Source organism: Platichthys flesus, chromosome 3 (assembly GCF_949316205.1).
Source record: "Platichthys flesus chromosome 3, fPlaFle2.1, whole genome shotgun sequence".
Taxonomy (NCBI): domain Eukaryota; kingdom Metazoa; phylum Chordata; class Actinopteri; order Pleuronectiformes; family Pleuronectidae; genus Platichthys; species Platichthys flesus.
Window position 1 is genome coordinate 25,441,665 of NC_084947.1, and position 7,064 is coordinate 25,448,728.

At 39.8% G+C, this 7,064-nt stretch overlaps 1 long non-coding RNA gene across 1 annotated transcript; it reads left to right on the plus strand.

Moving 5' to 3' along the window:
• Window positions 1–1,011: 1,011 nt before the first annotated feature.
• Window positions 1,012–3,087, plus strand: LOC133944842 (uncharacterized). The gene is made up of 3 exons (XR_009916616.1): window positions 1,012–1,110; window positions 1,757–1,810; window positions 2,109–3,087. It is a non-coding gene; the product is annotated as an uncharacterized LOC133944842 (long non-coding RNA).
• The last annotated feature ends 3,977 nt before the right edge of the window (window positions 3,088–7,064 follow it).

Genomic DNA, 7,064 nt, shown 5'->3' on the forward strand with positions numbered 1-7,064 from the left:
AGATCTAAAGTTATTGAAGGATTACGTTTTAGCAAAACCGTCTGACCGTGGTGTGGCGTTAAAGTTTGATGAAACGCCATCAAAACACAAGCTTCCATATTTCAGACATATTTTGTCCAATTGAGTCCAAACTAGACACATTCGACAAGAGTCGCCACCAGAAGACATGGGTGCAGAAATTGTGACTTACAATCACAGCGCCCCCTGGTGGTAACACGAAATGTCTTGTTTTGGTACGTGTTATGTTTTTATGTACTACTCAGACAGCTTTCATCAGATCAACTTAAAAATTAGATGAGACTCTACAAAACAAGATGAAGATCTAAAGTTATCAGAATTTAAACTTTTCATCATACCGTGTGACCGTGGTGAGGTCTCAAAGTTCGACTAAACGCCAATATAAGCGAGCTTCTGTAACTTAGACATATTTTGTCCAATCGACTCCAAACTACACATATAAGACAAGAGTCGCGACCGGAAGACATCTACCTAGAAATCATGACTTAAAAGGAAAGCGCCCCCTGGTGGCATCAGGAAATGTCTTGTTTTGGTCATCTTACTCTTTGATGTATTTCCCTCCAGCCACTTTACTAAACCATGTCAAACTGTGTCAAATTGGTCTCAAGATATTGATAATGTAGGCATAACATTATTGTGACTTTTCATCATGCAGATTGTTAATGGCGTGGCATCAAAGTTCATCAGCTCACCATGACCAATGAAACCCATTTTAACAGAGTTACCCTGAACGCAGCATGAGACCGCTTTCGGTTTGTTACGTCTCACACTTGGATGTATTTCTCCTCATTCACTTTGCTAAACCATGTCAAACTGTGTCACATGGGTCTCAATATATTGATAATGTAGGCATAACATTGCTGTGAGTTTTCATCATGCGGATTATTCATAGCTTTGCAGCAGACTTCTTCAACTCGCCATGACAAAGGAAGCTGCATTTAACACAGCTGCAAGTGAACTCATCATGAGAATCTTCTTCCGTGCTGCAGTCTGTGCTGAAGATACACACACCATCGTATCAGTAGCACAGTTTGATGTTCTGCTTGTTCATCTGACGGACACGTTAACGCCGACTGCGCTCCCGTTTCTGTGGTAAGTCACGTACTGTGGTAAGTCGAGTATTTTATTTACATGTGTTCGCAGTGATTCGCAGGGTGCCTTTGAATCAGGCGTGCTAGCTTAGCAACGCTAATCCGGAAACAACATACCAGCTGCGAACGGCTTCGAAGCCAATGCTAGCTGTTACCGACACAACACTGTGAACCCAGGTCCACCAAGCAGAGACAAGCGTTAATTTATAAGGATGAATCTGAGAAAGGAGACTGTGTGTAGGCTCAAGGAGCTAGCTGAAACCTGAGTGTTTAACGTCACATCTGCATTGCAAGAGAAGCTGTTCAAAGGAGCATTACGTGTCCTAAAGCTCTTTCCTCAGAGTAGTGTTGTAACGTGTTACAGTGAAAAGTAACCGTGTCTGCCACCTTCACTCTTTAAATCGCTAATCTCAGACACACTTCACTGAATTCTTTTGTTAAATATGAGTAAATCAAAGAATTGTAACTTTAATAGAACAGACAGTGTCATACAGAATTGTAGGCTAATATGCACTACCTATTTCCTTAGCTGAAATGATTTAACTTTGAATTAATATTTTATTTTTACTATGTAAAAGTCTGTTAAAAAGTTGACCTGGCACACGTATGACTTTACATATCTGTGCATTGGTTTTATGTTCCTCTAGAAGGTCCAGCATGAGACATAACTTGAATCCAACCAGACTGAACACTGACTCCAGGTACAGACCTGTTTTCATTACTAATACAAACAATCAAAGTATTGCACATAATGCATTACTAATACAAACAATCAAAGTATTGCACATAATGCATAATGTATTAAATTATAATGCAATACTTTTAACGTGAAATAACTCCATACTGTACATTTATTGTCATGCTGGTGCACGTTTTAATCCAAAAGCATATTCAAATACATAGTTGAATATCCACAGAAAATGAGAATACACACTTGTTCAAAAGTAACACTTCCTGTACAATAATGATATATTTGGTGTTTCCTATCATTTTTATTAGGGACAGACGAGCCTGAAGGACACAGCTGTGATGACCATGTTGTGTCTCTTATGGCAAAGCAGAAATATTAAACACAGGGTTCTTTTCGAAAGTGTATAAAATCAGAAAGCAAAAAATACACATTGTTCTAATAAATGTTTATTTTTTTAACCAACCATAATGAAGATAGACATTAACTCTTATACATGACACTTTGCAATGACCACCACCACTAAACAGTTGCAGGTCATATTTAGTTAAGGGAGGAATTTAGAAGTGTTGTGTAGATGACGATGCAGTCGTCCACGTGTTGACCAGCATGACGCTGCAGATCTCCACCATGTTGCTGCTGAGGACATCAGGTGCTGCAGTTCTTCATCTATGAAGACAAAAACAGCACTGTTAAAGAATGTTTTGTGTTGTGTATGAAGCACAACAGATTTCAGATAGAACCGTTGTACTGTGGTCTTGGTTTGTATCGTCATGGTTAAATGTACATATTTGAAGTCACTTTTGATAAAAGTAAGGAAAGAAATACAACATTGTACAAATAGAGAAAATGTATTTTTACCTCATCTGTAATATTCAAGGTGATAATTTCCCACAGAGCTATTGATAACATTCCACATCAAGTCTCTCCACTTCCCTCAGTATGAAAACATAATTATACAATTAATTGAAGAACTGTGTTTACACTGGTTGTCACATTAGTTATTTGTGGGATATTCAAATATTATCCCAATATATGTACAAAAATCAAACTAACCATGTCATTTGTCTAAATGGTTGCATTTAATGGACAAGTACTTCAACATTACATATGTAGTCTGCGATTGGTATGAATTAGTTCAGTGGTGTTTCTACATTTGGAACACCAGATGTAGATGGCGCTGTTGTGAAGAAAGTCCATACATCTGTCCTTTGTGGAAAACTATATTTATTGGATTTTATATGCAATATAGCATGAATGTGTGTGTGAATAAACTTGACTTAAAAGCTTTACAGTCTTGTTTTGGAGTCTAATATTTTGTGTGGTTTCAATCAGTGTTCTTGCTCTGGGAAATGAGCATCTCTCTTGCCGTCCGTCTCTGCTCTGTCCCTCTCTATTCTGGGCGCAACTGCACAAACTCAAGCGTTTTGTCATGTAACCACAACTAGGCATGAATCACATTGTCCAAAGTGAACTTTGGCTTAAGGGGCAGAGCTGAGACACCTTCAAATTGCCGCATGAAATCTGCCTAGCAACTACAGTGCCATGATGGAAATGGGACTCCATCTGTGAGCCTATTGACTGCTGGGTTTCATCTGTGTCAACAGGCAAACACCAGTGAACAGTCAGCTGGTGTTATCATCATAATGTCCACTTCATTAAGATGGCACTGAGTCCTGACATCAGAAGTTGTCAGATCCATTGACAACATCAGGAGCCACTATCAGGATGTATGCCATACACAAATATGAGAGCAAGGACAACGCTGTATTGTTTTAATGCATAAAACATTTCATTTGAAGAGATTACATATATGACATTATAGCCACTTTGTATTTGCAATAATAAAATTCAGATGACACATGTCTTCGGATGTTGTAGTGAATGGACAAACGATTAATATGTCTATGTAATATCATGGTGCTTGTTTATTGAAAAGCCATTTATGTCTATAGAAATCAATTACATTTACTTGAATAACAGTGTGATTGAAATGATATGATCGGTACACTGGGGTCATCATCATCAAGTCCTCTACAGTAAAATGCCATTGCGTTACCACAACATTGTAAGATCCACTGTCTGCATCTGAGAACACCATCTTGACAAGACAAAGAATATATGGTTAAAAAAGACTTCAATATAGTTATTGATCGTACAGAGTTATTTTGCAATGCATAGAATTACAACATTGTACAGTGTTGTGTAGTAAATTAACTATTATGCCAGTTGAGTGACCGTGGTGAGGCTTATAAGTTTGATAAACAAAATGAAAACACCATGTCTGTATTTCATTGTGTTACATTCTCAAAACTGTCTCGTTACTTGAGCAGCACAGGTTGGCGCAACGCGAGCCTGTATGCACGGCGCACCTCTCTCTCTTGCTCACTCGCGTGCCCTCTGCCTCGGGAGATGTGCAGGTCCAACGGCGTGGAGGGGGGCGCGAGACCCCCCTCACGCGAGACCCCAGCGTCCACAGGTTGGTCGTGCTGCCTTGGTCGACTGGGGTCAAGCAGGCTGTACCGGTCATGATCCCTCCGCAGGTTCACCATCAGGAACCCTGTTACGAGATTGACTTCCTCTAGATTCCAGTTTGATCGTCTTCTCGACGCTCCGACTCTGGCAGGGCCGATCCGAGGACCTCACTAAACCATCCAATGAGGAATAGCGATGTGTGTACAAAGAGGAGGGACTTAATCAACACCAGCACATTCCCCATCCATTTATTCCCTTTATAATGATTCAGGTTCTCCTGCAGGAGCTCGGTTCAGTTTAGCTTTTATTATTCGGTCTGAAATTTGGCAGCAAAACGAGACTGTCCAGTGAGTTTTTCTTATTTGTACTAGCAAAGTGCAGCTGTTAACAAAAGAGAAACTATCTTAATTTGTGTGCCTAGAACTTGTTTCCGGTTACTGAGTTATCAGAAGGGGCATTGTGTATCACTCCTGCTACTGATGAAAGATCCAGGTTTTGTGATATTTACAGAATGTTTTAGTTGTTATACTGTGGTTTATTAATGTTCTTAGGCAGACACAAGAGGCACTTGTTTATTCTGTTGTGTTGATTCTTTGTTGTCTCTAGAAGTTCAGATGCACTGGTCCATTACTATTTGAACCTCAGTATCTAGGGTTCAAAATTTGTAAAATTATAGATTATATGCATATTGTTATAATTTTCCAGTCAGTTGAAATAAATCTTGAGGAGAAACATTTTTGGTAGTTTTCTGTCTGTATAGACTATAAAAAGTACTTTAGATTTGTAATTTTGGTACTTGTACTTTTGATACTTAAGTAAATTTCAACATCAGATACTTTTAATACTTAAGTACATTTAATATGAGCTGATTTCAGACTTTTACTCAAGTCATTTTCTGACGGGTGACTTTTACTTTTACCAAAGTCACTTTCAAGTAAGATATCTGTACTTTTACTCAAGTATGGCTTTCAAGAACTTTATACACTGGTTTTAAGGTTACTTACCTCTAATTCATAGAGCCACCTGCTGACTACAGGAAGTGAAGCGATATTGCCGCAATTCACAATCACAGGCAACGTGGAGACGAGCGCTTGGTCATCGAACGTTCTCTCTTCCCCGACCGCAACAGACTTGAAATTGCCTGTGCTCGGGCCCGTTAGTGCTACAACGTAGCCCTAGTTATTAGGGCCCGAGCACCGAAATCGGTGGGAGGCCCTATTGAAATTGAAATGATTATTAGGGCCCGAGCACCGAAATCGGTGGGAGGCCCTATTGAAATTGAAATGATTATTATTATTATTATTAGGGCCCGAGCACCGAATGGTGAGAGGCCCTATTGAATCTGTAAGGATTTTTATTATTATTATTATTATTATTTCCCTTTGGGGGGCTTTTTCAGGGTCTAGACATGCTCAAAAAGTTATGAAACTTTGCAGGAAATTCAAGGTCTGCGGATATTTTAGTATTCTGGAGTAATTGGAATTGGGCGTGGCAAAATGGCTCTACAGCGCCCCCTGGAACCAGCCCCTAGGTTTCCACATAACGGATTTTCATCAAAATCTGGATATAGGTGTATCGTGACCAGTCATGAAAAAAAGTCTCATGGAGCATTATGAAAAACGCAACAGGATGTCCGCCATTTTGCTTTTAGTGGCCATTTTGGCAATATCCCACATTTTTACTTTTACGTACTTGTCCCTGGGCTTTCATCAGATCAACTTCAAATTCAGATGAGTGTCATCACAACAAGATGGAGATAAAAAATGATTGAGGGATTTTTTTTTTATCACACCGTGTGACCGTGGCATGGCGTTAAAAATTGGTTACACGCCATCAAAACACGGGCATCTGTATCTCGGACATACATGTTCCAATCAAGTCCAAACTAGACATGTAAGACAATAGTCCCCGCCTGATGACATCTATGCATAAATGATGACTTAAAACCGCAGCGCCCCCTGGTGGCAACAGGAAATGTCTTGTTTTTTGCTTGTCTTACACTTGGATGAATTTCTCCTCATCCACTGACCTCAACCATGTCAAACTGTATCAAATGGGTCCCAAGACATTGACAATGAAGACATAAGATTACCGTGACTTTTCGTCAAACGCCATATGAATGGCGTGGCATTAAAGTTCATCAACTCGCCGTGAAACACGAAATTGCTGTAACTTCAGTGTTCATGATTCTATCTCTCTCAAACTACATGTGTGTAACAACAGCCCCCCCCTGAAGATATTCATATGGTTTTAAGAAATGGGCGTGGCAAAAAAACTGACCAGCGCCCCCTATAGGGCAACCCCGGCACTACGATGGCCGACATTTATACAAATCTATCGGGACATGTGTCGTTTCATAACAAACAAAAAAATATCTTGGATAGGTATGCTTGACCAAACAGGGAGGCCGCCATTTTGGATTAAGTGGCCATTTTTTTTCCATATTCCACATTTTTACTTGATGCACTTGTCCCAGGGCTTTCATCAGATTAACTTCAAATTAAGATCAGTGCCATCACAACAAGATGGAGATAAAAAGTGATTAAGAGATTGACCTTTCGTCACACCGTGTGACCGTGGCGTGGCGTCTTGAGTTTGATTAAACGCCATCAAAACACGAGGTTCTGTATCTCGGACATACATTGTCCAATCGAGTCCAAACTAGACATGTAAGACAAGGGTGCCATCCTGATGACATCTACACAGAAATTATGACTTGAAATCACAGCGCCCCCTGGTGGCTACAGGAAGTGACATGTTTTATACTTTGATGAACTGCTCCTGGCTGATTT